General features: G+C 41.6%; 1 protein-coding gene and 1 pseudogene across 2 annotated transcripts in view; both read right to left on the reverse strand.

The window, feature by feature from the left end:
* Window positions 1-13,608, reverse strand: part of TSHR (thyroid stimulating hormone receptor) — a gene marked incomplete at both ends in the record, with an annotated part of 102,085 nt that overhangs the window by 60,164 nt on the left and 28,313 nt on the right. The gene's annotated exons all lie outside the window — the stretch shown is intronic.
* On the reverse strand, window positions 8,563-11,053 carry LOC308253481 (small nuclear ribonucleoprotein Sm D1-like; annotated as a pseudogene). Its single transcript has 3 exons — window positions 10,978-11,053; window positions 8,825-8,954; window positions 8,563-8,793 (listed from the first exon to the last, which is right to left on the reverse strand). The product of its transcript is annotated as a small nuclear ribonucleoprotein Sm D1-like (transcript).

The following is a 13,608-nucleotide window of genomic DNA, read 5'->3' on the forward strand; positions in this document are numbered from 1 at the left end:
TTTTTAATGCACTCATCTGCTGATGGGCACTTAGGCTATTTCCAAATCTTAGCTATTGTAAATTGTGCTGCTATGAACATAGGGGTGCGTATATCCTTTCTGATTGGTATTTTTAGTTTCTTGGGATACAGTCTTAAAAGTGGAATTACTGGGTCAAATAGGAGTTCCATTTTTAATTTTTTTGAGGAAATTCCATACTGTTTTCCACAGTGGCTGCACCAGTCTGCATTCCCACCAGCAGTGCACGAGGGTTCCTTTTTCTCCACATCCTCGCCAGCACTTGTTGTTTGTTGATTTGTTGATGATAGCCATTCTGACAGGTGTGAGATGGTATCTCATTGTTGTTTTGATTTGCATCTCTCAGATGATTAGTGACTTTGAGCATGTTTTCATATGTCTCTTGGCCTTCTGTATGTTCTCTTTCGAAAAGTGTCTATTTAGGTCCATTGCCCATTTTTTGATTGGATCATTTATCTTCCTTTTGTTAAGTTGTATGAGTTCTCTATAAATTTTGGAGATTAAGCCCTTATATGAAATAGCATTGGCAAATATGTTCTCCCATGCAGTGGGCTTTCTTGTTTTGTTGATGGTTTCTTTCGCTGTGCAGAAGCTTTTTATTTTGATGTTGTCCCATTTGTTTACTTTCTCTTTAGTTTCCATTGCCCTAGGAGCTGTATCGGTAAAGATATTGCTATGACATATGTCTGATATTTTGCTGCCTATGGATTCTTCTAAGATTTTTATGGTATCCCGTCTTACGTTTAAGTCCTTTATCCATTTTGAGTTTATTTTTGTGTATGGTGTAAGTTGGTGGTCTAGTTTCATTTTTTTTTTGCATGTGTCTGTCCAATTTTCCAGCACCGTATATTGAAGAGACTGTCTTGACTCCATTGTATGCTCTTGCCTCCTTTGTCAAATATTAATTGAGCATAATGGCTTGGGTCGATTTGTGGGTTCTCTGTTTTGTTCCATTGGTCTATATGTCTGTTCTTGTGCCAGTACCAGGCAGTTTTGAGAACCGTGGCTTGGTAATATAGCTTGAATCTGGTATTGTGATCCCTCCAACTTTGTTCTTCTTTCTCAGGATTGCTGTGGCCTTAATTGGTATTTTCAATTGCTAATGGATGTGGAGAAATGCATAGTATATTTGTATACACAAGTATGAAATTAATTTCATGTGTCAAATTGACTGGGTCAGGAGTGCTCAAATATTTGGTTAAACATAATTCTGGATGTGTCTGTGAGGGTGTTTATTCTCTGCATGAGGTCAGCATTTGAATCGATAGACTGAGTAAAGCAAATTACTTTCCCTAATGTAGGCAAGCCCCATCGAATCCACTGGAGGACTGGATAGAATAAAAGGCAGGCAAATAAAGCATTCTTTCTCTCTGACTATCTTTAAGCTGGGACATCCGTCTTTTCCTGCTTTTGGACTCAGACTAGAATTAGAATTTATACCAGCGGCTCTCTTGGTGCTCAGGCCTTTGGGCTCAGACTGGAACTATACCCTCAGCTCTCCTTGTGTCCCCACCTTCTGACTGCAGATCTTGGACTTCTCAGCCTCCATTACTGTGTGAGCTAATTCCTTATAATAAAACAAAATAATCTCTCTCTTTCAATATATATGTATATACACATGCACACACGCGCGCGCGCGCACACACACACACACACATTCATTCTCTATTATAAAGTGACCTAGGCTTACTGATTATTTATGCCCCCTTTTCAGATGTTATCTTATCTACCCATTTCCCTGACTTTGTACCTTGAAACATACAAGACAATGGCTGACAAAGAGTCTTTCTTGTGGGGAAGGAAGGAGGCATAAGCTAATACATATTGTCTCTGCTGCAGATAATTTAAAAAATAACATCAAGATGCTTCCTGACAACAGTTAACAATCACTTTTTTATGAAGCTACAAACACTTAGCTCTCCACATTACGAGACTCTCCAAGAGTTGTGTTTTCTAATAGCCATTTTCTGAAGTCATTTCAGCTAGAGGACACAATGAGTCACCTTAAAATGGCCCAAAACGCCTCCCTTCCCCGCCCCCCCCCCCCTGAAATGATTTACAATGTTTCATTGTTACTTCAACCTTAGGGACGACTTTTCTTAGCATTATCACTGTGTCTGGTATCCAAGTAAGCAATACGGAGTAATTTAGAAAGAATTGCCCTTAAAATGTATTTATTTTTCCGAATTGAAGCTTAATGTTTTTCCTAAGCAACACATCTGCTGTTGTTACCATGACTCAAATTATTATTCAGTTAAAAATAAGGGTTTTTTTTTTATAAACAGATTTACTAAAATGTAATGAATGTGCTCAGTCAGAGCCTATCCAGTGGTCGGCAAACTCATTAGTCAACAGAGCCAAATATCAACAGTTCAACGACTGAAATTTCTTTTGAGAGCCGAAAACCGACTTCTGCGCATGGGCCATGAAGTTTCAATCGCACTGTACATGTGCACCCGCACATGGTATTTTGTGGAAGAGCCACACTCAAGGAGCCAAAGAGCCACATGTGGCTCGCGAGCCAGTTTGCCGACCACTGGCCTATACCTACTTAGCTTCCAATATGTGAGTTTCTCTATGGACTATAGGGACACAACTAGATGCTGATCTGATGCCCAGAGCAGAGTGGCAGGGTGAAGGTACATACATGCTGTGTATGTCACTGACAGGTCAGCTTTTCTCTCCCCTGTCCCGTTGCAAGAGTGTGGACAGGCTTGTAAGGTCCAGAGTGCACCTGGATACTCACATCTACGGAAGGATACCAGAGCTTTCCTGTTTGTTTCACTCATCAAGTCAATGAGTCAGAGCTTCCTGGTTCCCTATACACTTCGGCTGTCACTGACAGGCCTAAAGTTTCATGGTGCTATAATCTATATATATAAAAGGCTAATAAGCAAAGTGTCCTCTCAGGAGTTCGACTTGGAGACCGGGAGTTCGATCACTCGCTGTGACGTGTGCTGACCACCAGGGGGTGGCGCAGAATGAAGGGAGGCCCCAGCCGGCAGCCGGCAGCCACTAGGGACCCTACCTGTGCATGAATTTCATGCATTAGGCCTCTAGTTTTATATGAAAAGGAAACATGGTGTGTACCCTTGAAAAATGTTTGTGTCACAAAGGAAAAATGCTATGACCAAAAAGGCACATTAGTTCCATGCATGTTGTCTACTGAAATCACTTCCTATTTCCTAGCGGCTTCATTAAAACAAAACAGAGAATAAATCACTTACACATCTCCTCCCAACAATCCTCTCAATTAAAAAAAAAAATAGAGCCCTGGGTGGTGTTGCTCAATGGTTGGAGCATTGGCCTGCACACTGAGGAGTCTCAATCTAGGGCACGTAAGTTCCCTTGGGTTGCAAGTTCGATCTTTGGCCTCGGTTAGGGTGCACATGGAGGCAACCAATCGATTGTCTCACATCCATGTTTCTCTCTGTCTCTCTCTCATCCCCCTCCCTCCCACCATCTCTAAAAATCAATGGGAAAAATATCCTTGGGTGAGGATTAACAACAACAACAACAACAACAACAACAACAAAAGACAATAAAAATGCAATCACATGATTTTCTACTTCAAATGAATTAATCTAAGTGGGTGGGAAATCCAAATGCATCAGAATCCGGGAGGCCATATTCAGATAGCTCCATTCAAAATGATTAGGAACACTTTTTTAGTAAAGTCGTTTTTTGTTTTGTTTTGTTTTGTTTTTTGTTTTTTTGAGTAATGCCATTGGGTATAGAGAAGCTGCTTTCACAAAATGAAAAATCATTGGTAAAAATAACTGACATTTATCTTCCAGCATGATTTTAAATAGTGTTTCTATATGTCTTTATTTATTGAGAAAAGCATCAATACCAAAATATTTCATTCCATATCATAAAGGAGAATGTACTTTTAATAAAATTTTGAGTAAAAATTTCAGATGTTTCAAGAAAATATACTTTGACATGATAATTTGGAGCTCTATCCTTGAGGTGAAAAAGGAATTTTACTAAAAGCAATATAATTTTTTTTCTGGAAATTAAGCGAAGGATTAGTTTTTTGTGGTCTTTTAGCCAATGGACAAGGGGGAAAAGAAAAGAACTGGTCTATTCTTTTTAGAATCAGAGAGCAGGCAATTGAAAGTTCCCTGTGAAAGTAAATTTTTTTCCCTCAAGGGCTCTTGAGGGTCCACACTGAAATGTCAATGACCTTGTTTGTTCAGAGCTTGTAACAGCCATTTTCAACTGCCCTCTGTGCTTCGGTAAATATGTTCCAGTCATTAGAGGTTCTGTGTCTAAAACCTATCAACATCATTCCTTAAGCATCAAGGGGATGCTTTTTATGACAAAACAGGCTTTATGCAGGACTCTCACTGAACCCATGTGATTCCGAGAACATCCATCCCATGCTGTAGTCCAAAGTACAGCGTTAAGAAATTACACAATATAAAATTATTTGGAGGCAGTTCTGGTGAATTATTTTTATAGTCTCAAGGCTTGGAAATTCCAGACAATCTCAACAAACTATGCAACAGACAACTGGCAAAGATGGTATGTATTTTTAAGAAAAGCCAACTTATTATTTCACCCTCTTAGGAAAGATCCCAAATGTTCTGATCAACTATAGACCACCCGGTAGCCCAACTTAGAGCAGTTTACCAGAGGGCCATACTTATTTCTGCTACTTAGTACAGAAAATTTTTATTTGAGTGAAGTAAGCATAAAGAGACTTTGATTGATTTGGGATTTTCCTCATCAACACATAGTAAAAACTAAAATTAAGTTATATATATTTTAATTTATTTTCTCTCCATCATAATCATAAATGAGAGCTACTGTTTATGGAATTCTTCTATGTTGTAGGCTCTGCAATAATACTGTTCCATGTATTTTATCATTTAATATTTACACTGATGTGTGAGGTATTCCACAATGATCTTTTCTTATCACTGAGGAAATGGAAAATTAGAAAGGTTAAGTAATTTATCCAAGGATCTTGCTCAAGAACTCCAAGAACACACACACACTCACACACACACACTCACTCATATCTTAACCACTTCGTCATATTGCTTCTCTGCATATCCTTTATGTTTAACTAGGGGCCCAGTGCACGAATTCATGCACCTTGAAAGGAACTGTGGGCCGTGAGGCTGCGGTGAGCGCAGGGGCAGGTCTCGGCCCATCCTCTGCACCCCCCAGCCCCTCCCACCGTGGCCCCAGTCTCCTGTCTGCTGGCAGCCCTGCTCCTGCCGCTGCTCCCACACACTGATGGTGCCAGCCCTGCTCGCACCCACTGAAGGCGTGGAGTGATTGGGGCTGGCGCCAGCAGCAGCTGCTGCCCCGATCACTCCTCAGGAGCGGGGGGAGGTGGAAAAGCCCTCAGGGGTGATCAGGGCTGGCAGCCGCCACTTGCACCTACTGATGGCACCGAGTGATTGGGACCGGCACTGGGCACTGGCAGTGGGTGCAAGCAGGGCCGGTGCTGACAGTAGGTGCGAGCAGTGGCTCTGGCACTTGTAGCAGGTGTGAGCAGGGCTGTCACCGGCAGCAGGTGTGAGAGGCGGTTGCTGGCCCTGATTGCCCTTTAGGAGCAGAAGGTGGTGGAGAAGCCCTGAGGGGCGATTGGGGTCGACAGCCACAGCTCACACCTGCTGATGGCGCCGAGCGATCGGGGCGGGCACTGGGTGCCGGCAGCGGTGCGAGCAGGGCCAGCACTGGCAGCAGGTGCAAGAACTGGGCAGAGCCGTGGCATGCAGGAGCAAAGAATTTTCAGTAACCACCAGAGGCTCGCCCCAATGACAGCGACCAGTGCCCCGCCTTGGTCTGCTCACCTGCTCCACCATCCCGCCACGGCGACGCCCGCCATGTTTTGCACACACCCCTGGTGGTCAGTGCAGTCATAGCGACCGGTTGTTTGGTTGTTCTGCCATTTATTAAAATTAGCCTTTTATTATATAGGATACTGTCTTCTATGACTATTCTATGTCAGAATGCTATACATAGGCTGCAGAGGATATGGGTGTAGAACTGTAAAAACCAGAAACACAATTCTCTTTTTCCTTCCTTTTCCCAGACCTCCCTTCTTCCTCTCTATTTTTCTTCTATGCCACATGGTCTGCTCTCCTATGGTTTGAAATATAATTGAGAAGCCAGCATATATAATCCTCAAAAGTAAAACATAGAAAAGTTTGATAACATTGAGTAAAGTAAGATGGAGAGGAAGAAGGTACTCATATATTTTTTAATTCCCAAAACATTCCAATAGCCAAGTAAAGGAATCCCTTCTCAAAAATAGGAAAATAAAGTTTTCAATAGAAGAAGTGAATGGAGTAACTGGGGAAATCACAATGTGCCTTTGTTACAGTTTTTAATTCCTTTAAGTTTATTGAATGATTCAGATTTTCTATTTCTTTTTATGTCAGTTTGGGTAAATTGTATTTTTTCCTAGAAATTTGTCCAATTTATCTAAATTTTCAAATTTAGAAACATAAAGTTGTTAATAATAAATATCATTAAATGATTTTATAATAATTAAAAATATCTGTAGGCTCTGTAGAGAGTTATCCCTTTTCATTTCTGGTTCATTTTCTTGATGTACAGGACATTGTATATGAAAAAAAAGGTTACAATTATTTGAGGCCTAGAATTATCTTCCTCCAAGGAGGACTTACATTTGCCTTTGATAGGTGGTTAGGGCACCAGCAATATTAGATCACCTTAATCTAATTATAGGGATTGAGCCTGGCTGGCATGGCTCAGTGGTTGAGCATCAACCTATGAACCAGGAGGTCACAGTTAGATTCCCCATCAGGGCACATGCCCGGGATTCAGGTTCCACCCCAAGTAGGGGGCGAGCAGGAGGCAGCCGATCAATGATTCTCTCTCATCATTGATGTTTCTATCTCTCTCCTTTTCTCTCTGAAATCAATAAAAATATTTTTTAATTATAGGGACTGTGATGATTTAAACTTTACTGCAGCTCCAAGTTTTTTCCAGTTACTCCTTACTCTTAAGTGGAGCCCTTTGGGATCCCATCTAGATGTGTGGACATTTACCAGAGATCACTCCTGAACAGAACTTAGATTTTTTTTGATAAATTTTATATATTTTTTTATTTACTTTTAACCATCTAGCCCTATGGGGCTGCCAAAACCTCTGCCCAAATTCTACCTTAATCATTTCTTCCAGAACCATCAGCTATTTCCTAGGATTCACCTCTCTGGTTTCCTTTTCTTCTTCTTTGTTTCATAATTCTTTACTATCTTGGTGGCTATAAGATTTAAATTTTTTTATCTTGCTTTGTTAATTTGTCCCAGCAGAGGTAGTTTATGTTATGTGCATGTATTGTTTATTTTTTAAAAAAATATTCCTGCAAGCAAAGGTCCTTCACACTTTGTTTTTAATATTTTAACCATTGATCTGTGATTTCTTGGGGTCATTTTGCATGTGTTCATATTTTCCGCCATAATATGAAGTTCATTAGGGCTATGACAAGTGCTGAGATGGCTGGGATCACCCAATTGGCCCACCAACTGGTATTAGAATCAACAGTAATAACAGGAGCTTCCGAAGGCTTGGTTATCGTTAGTCTGTCCTCTGGATGAAGCTCCCTAATGCTCTATGTTTTGGACAGTTCTCTGGCATCTGTAGAGTGCCAGGAGTCCTCAAAGTTTTTAGTAGCATCAACTCCAGCTTGTTCCCTCAGGACTTCTTCCCCACCAGGATGCTCCTCCAAAAATATGGTCAAATCATGCACCTGCTGTGGCTGTGCTTCTGGAGCTCTTCCACGGTCTTGGGAACGAGGCAAGCCTCCGGCCCTGCAGACACCAGCGAGCTGGGCAGAGCTAATAGCTGCAATTTTAAAGCCCACTTTCAGAGGAATGAACGCAATGTACCAGCTACTGAGGAGCATCACTTTTTGAGAAGTGAGGTTGTAAACTTAGAACAGAATAAAAGATCTACATAGAAAGTGCAGCCATACATTTACTGATATTGTTATCTAGAAAATGTCTTCTTGATCATGAGTCAGACTGTACATTTCACAACATTAAAAGTGTGCTAAGTGGTTTCTGTAAGCTACAAAAAACACAGTAAACATAAAAAATTGATTCAAAACATTTTAAAATTGCACATTTCTTCCCAGAGCGGTAGAGCAATTATTGTCATTTAACAATGTTTTTGGAGGTTGCTTTTTAAAAATGTACCTTTATTTTTAAAAGTATTGCAGATGTCCCCGTTTTTCCCCATTGACCTCCCCGACCCCAGGCCTTCACCACTATTGCCTGTGTTCATAGGTTATGCATATATGCATACAAGTTCTTTGGTGAATCTCTCCCCACCCACCTACCCACCTCTACCTTCCCTCTGAGATTTGACAGTCAGTTCCATGCTTCTATGTCTCTGGATCTATTTTGTTCATCAGTTTATTTTGTTCATTATATTCTACTTTTTGGCCTACATTTATGTTTGTTAAAAACTGACATACCGTAAGCAACAAATGCTGTAGAAAAAAATATCCCAAATCACTTATCACTCTGAAGCCAGTGATCTTGAGAGAGATTATCACCTAGGACTTCCTCTTCCTCTGCCCTGGCCATGTCCTCCTCCTCTTCCCCTACCTGGGCCTCTATCTGTAACAGTTTTGCTTTTCCTAGATTTCACCTTCGGTTTAACATCCATGAGTAATGTATCCAGAGCAAAGCTTCCAGGCAGAATAAAATATCGAATGTTATTTCCTCGAATACTCAGTGTTTCCAGCTGTACGGGTTCTTGGTTCTTTAGGGTCACTGTCAGCTTTAAGATGAGGGTTAGAGGTCATTGTCACAGCTTTAAGATGAGGATTCATGCTGCATCTACACCTTTGATTGTTCCATGGATCTGGGTTCTATTCTTTAATTCAATGGTTAAAGTTTCATGACTCAATTTCATCAAAAATCTCATAAGCTTCGCCCTAGCTGGTTTGGCTCAGTGGATAGAGTGTTGGCCTGCGGACTGAAGGGTCCCAGGTTCGATTCTGGTCAAGGGCACATACCCAGGTTGTGGGCCCAATCCCCAGCAGGGAGTGTGCAGGAGGCAGCCAATCAATGAAATCAATAAAAATATATTTTTTAAAAATCTCACAAGCTTCGCCATCACGCTTTCAATCAGATAGTAAGCAAAACCCGACAACCGAGGGCTGAGGAACTGGAGTAGGAATGGCCAAAAACCTGGAGGTTTTGGTGATCTAAAGATCAGGCTACCTGATCGCTCATTTCCTTAGAGGCAGGAAAACATGATTTATTTCACTTTTCTCTCTTCCTCCCCTCCCTTTCTGTCCTTCTGTCCCTTACTCCTTTTCTTTCTCCTTTCCCCTACATTACTAGATTTGGGGAAAACAAAGATGCAAAAACAACAACAACAACAACAACAACAACACCCAAACCAGAATCATTTTGCTCTTATCTTAGTAAAGAAGACAAGCAGACACAGGTGGAAAAACCCAGAAGCTGATGGGATGAGCTAGCTCTTCAGTGCTGTAAAGGTTAGTGATGCTGACAGCAGATTTCGCATCAAAGGAGACAGGTAAATGGCCTTGAAGGTTGATCAGAGATGAATCAGCAAAGAGACACATTCTGTTTGACTTTGTTTCTTAACATTTTAAAAATAGGTGTTTATTGATTTCTTTTTTTTTTCCTTTTTTTTTTTTTTTTAAGAGAGAGAGAGAGAGGGATAAAGAGATAAAAACATCCGTGAGAGAAACATCATTGATTGGCTGTCTCCTACATGCCCCCCACTGGTGACTGAGCGGGCAACCTGGCATGTGCCCTGACTGGGAATCGAACTTGAACCGAAGAACTCTTAGTTCATGGGTTGACACTCAACCACTGAGCCATAGCAGCAAGACTTTTTCTTAACATTTTTGAACATTACTCTGAGATCAAGGATGTTGGGTCGATGCAAATTATGATCATCACGGTAAAGCAGTGTAAATTCTTGATTACCCTGCTCATTATATAAACTCACTCAGCGGTTACTTATACTTGTTTAGAAGGTTCCACTGTAGCCCATGTATTTTGGTGATATCAGCCTTGGATTATTTTGGAATTTTCTTCGGGAAGGTCTACCTTTCTTTCTTTTTTTTTTTTTAAATAAATCTTTATTCAGATTATTACAATTATTTCTCCTTTTTCCCCCCATAGCTCCCCTCCACCCATTTCCCACCCCACCTTCTGCCCTTACCCCCCCGCCACTGTCCTCATCCATAGGTGTATGATTTTTGTCCATTCTCTTCATGAACCCCCCATACCCCTTTCCCCCTGAGAATTATCAGTCAAGGTCTACCTTTCTTGTTCTTTTATATCACTGGACCTAAATTTCATGAGTGTACTTGTCTGATTTGGTCTTTGCAAATAAAAGCAGGTTAATCACTTGCATTTACCTGGTTTAGAAATCTGGTTTGGCCTTGTGATCTCTAGGTAGGCCTAGGACTATCTTTAACTGTCACCTTTATCTTCATGAAATGGTAATAGGTTTCTGAAAATTGCCCCCAAAGGAGTCCTAATTTGATTGCTGGAATACCTGGAGTTGTAGTTGACTTCTCTATGTTAAATAAGAAGGGATTGTGCAAAATAGTGTAACATGAAGACATTTGAATGCAAATATAATAATTTACTTTGGGGAGTGGTCACGCTTCATCTATTTTTTTTCTTTAGGAACTGATCATTTTTGTAGTTTCTAGTCCACTGCTTCTGACTTTACATCATAATCCCAGTTCACAAATACATACGGGTGCACCCACCAGCACCACCACCAGCACCACCACCCATATACATCCCTTCCCTCCCCTGCTTTGTCTTACTGAAGTGAAGTATGTAGCTATGGTTGTTGTCTGCCTAGCATGTCTTTCTTTAATCCTTGCTTTCTAGAAATAGAAACCCTCTTTCTCATAAATTTATTCCATGTGGTTCAAGTGGAGTTGAACCCCTTCATGCAGCTGACCAAGCACTACTCTCTGGACAGTCTTCTCAGAATGGTTAGCAATGGGGACAGGAAACTTAAAGCTACTAGTGCCCATCTTGGCAAGGCTGTCTGACAATAAAGCCTATGCCCAGGTAAGAGAGGGTGGGCTAAAATGAGAGTGATAATCCCTGAGTGATACAGTCTTTTTCAGCTTAAATTTTTTTTACTATTTTCGTAAGTACTCAAATATTCATAAAATCATCCTGTGCACATAAACTTTCTTTTTTAAAAATATATTTTTTATTGATTTCAGAGAGGAAGGGAGAGAGAGAAATAGAAATATCAATGATGAGAGAGAATCATTGACTGGCTGCCTCATGCACACCACCTACTGGGAATTGAACCATGACCTTCTGGTTCATAGATCAGTGCTCAACCTTGGAGCCACACTGGGTGGGTTCTTTTGCAGCTTTAAAATGAGGGGTTGGTCCACAGTCATGACAGTGGCTACCATACACTGAAATTTTACTTTATGCTAAACTAGGGAACCAGTGCACAAATTCGTGCACCTTGAAAGAAACTGTGGGCTGTGAGGCTACCATAGGCACAGGGGTGGGTCTCAGCCCATCCTCTGTGCCTCCTTCTGGCCCCTCCCACTGAGGCCTCCTGATCCCCTGTCTGCAAGCAGCCCCATTCCTGCCACTACTGCTCCCACCTGCTGATGGCACCGGCCCGCTTGTACCCACTGATGGCGTGGAGCAATTGGGGCTGGTGTCAGCAGTGGGTGCGAGTGGCAGCTGCTGCCCCGATCACCCCTCAGGAGCAGGGGGAGGTGGAGAAGCTCTCAGGCGCGATCAGGGATGACAGCGCCACTTGCACCCACTGATTGCGATCAGCGATTGGGACTGGCACAGGGCACCTGCAGTGGATGTGAGCGGCAGCTCCAGTGCCAGCTGCAGGTGTGAATGGGGCTGGCACTGGCAATGGGTGTGAGCAGTGGCTCCAATGTTGGCAGTGGGTGTGAGTGCCAGGCAGGACTGTGGTGAGCGGGAGCAAAGAATTTTCAGTAACTACCAGAGGCTTGCCCCGATGTCAGCGACTGGTGCCCCACCTTGGTCTGGCACTCCCATTCACCTGCTCCACCGTCCTGCAATGGCCGAAACTCGCCATGTCCTGCGCATGCCCCTTGGTGGTCAGCGCACGTCATAGTGACCGGTTGTTCAGTTGTGTCAGTTGTTCCGTCATTTGGACTATTTGCATATTAACCTTTAATTATATAGGATACATTCCATGCATTAATTTCATTTAATATTAATGACAACTCTATGAGGCATATGTTTTTATCTTTCTCCCACTCCTATACTGAGAAAACTGAATACCACTGAGAAAAGCAATGTAGTGTAAGCTAGTAAGAGAAGTTACATTCATCATTTTAAGTTTGTTTCTATCAGTGTCTGGCTTAATGGTGAGATATAAAAAAGAATTGGTCAGGTAAAGAGATAAAGCACAATCTCTTTGACTTCAAAGTCCATGCCCATAACCACCATCAATAACTTAAAACATTATTGACTTGAGCAACTATCTAAACTCACTGAGTGGTTATCTAGGGGGGTTTGTAGGTCAACAAGTCTGTGTTTCTAACAAATTTGAAATGATTAAAGATAGAAGCAAACATGTACTTCCCTCACTATTCCTAAACACAAAACTGAATCTAGTTCTACTACAAGAATAGGTGAAATAGGCTTTGGGGTTCGGCCTGAGATGCTGACCACCCTCTGAAAAAAATGCATTCAAAAGTCTAAAAAAAATAAAACCCTACACCCTACAGATTTACAAGCAAACTTTTGGAATCTAGCCAACTGAGAAACTGAACACAGAGAGAAACATCCATGTGAGAGAGACACACCAACTGGTTGCTTCCAGCATGCTCCTGACTGGGGGCAGGGAGTGAACCTCAAGCCCAGGTACATGCCCTTGACCAAGAATCCCAGAGCTACTATTTAAAAAAGCATTCTAGATGCAGTGCAGAACTTTATGGCAAGAAAATGCAGTGCTTATTTAGTTTCTCAAACAGAGGGATTTAGGTTGTTTGTGGGGTCCAATTTCTATGCTTCAAAAAATAACACGTGACTTAGAGAGGTTTTGAGTTTATATCAAAACATGGATCATGATCCTAATACTCAGAACCAGACCATTTCTGTGTTTATACCACATAAACAGATTCTAAGAACTCTATCCCCAACACTTAAATTACCGGTCTATGGATTTGAAATGAAAATTAGGATCAGGTGAAGGTTTATGTTTAAGGAACATCTGATCCAAAACAAAATGAAACTTAAGGCTTAAATTCTGTTCTTCCTGAGACTCTAGTTTCTCCCTGTCATTGCAATTGGCCAAAACTCTCTGTGTGAAGAACCAGCTCTTTGGAAAGCTTTTAGGAAATAACTTTCTGAGACTGTGTTCTGCTAACATGCCATGACCAATAGCTGCAGGAACTATGACCAGGTCTCCAAGTCATTTATGCCTCGTACTTGGTGTGGGAATTCTATGATCAAATCCCGTAGCTTCAGTTTGGTTGTCAACCCTGGTCCCTTCCAATGAAATTGTGGCAATTACAGCATGTTAAAGAGTCCAGTGGCACTAATTGTGTAGTTTGTTCAGTGAAACATT

Source organism: Plecotus auritus, assembly GCF_963455305.1.
Source record: "Plecotus auritus genome assembly, chromosome: 1".
In the NCBI taxonomy this organism is placed as follows: domain Eukaryota; kingdom Metazoa; phylum Chordata; class Mammalia; order Chiroptera; family Vespertilionidae; genus Plecotus; species Plecotus auritus.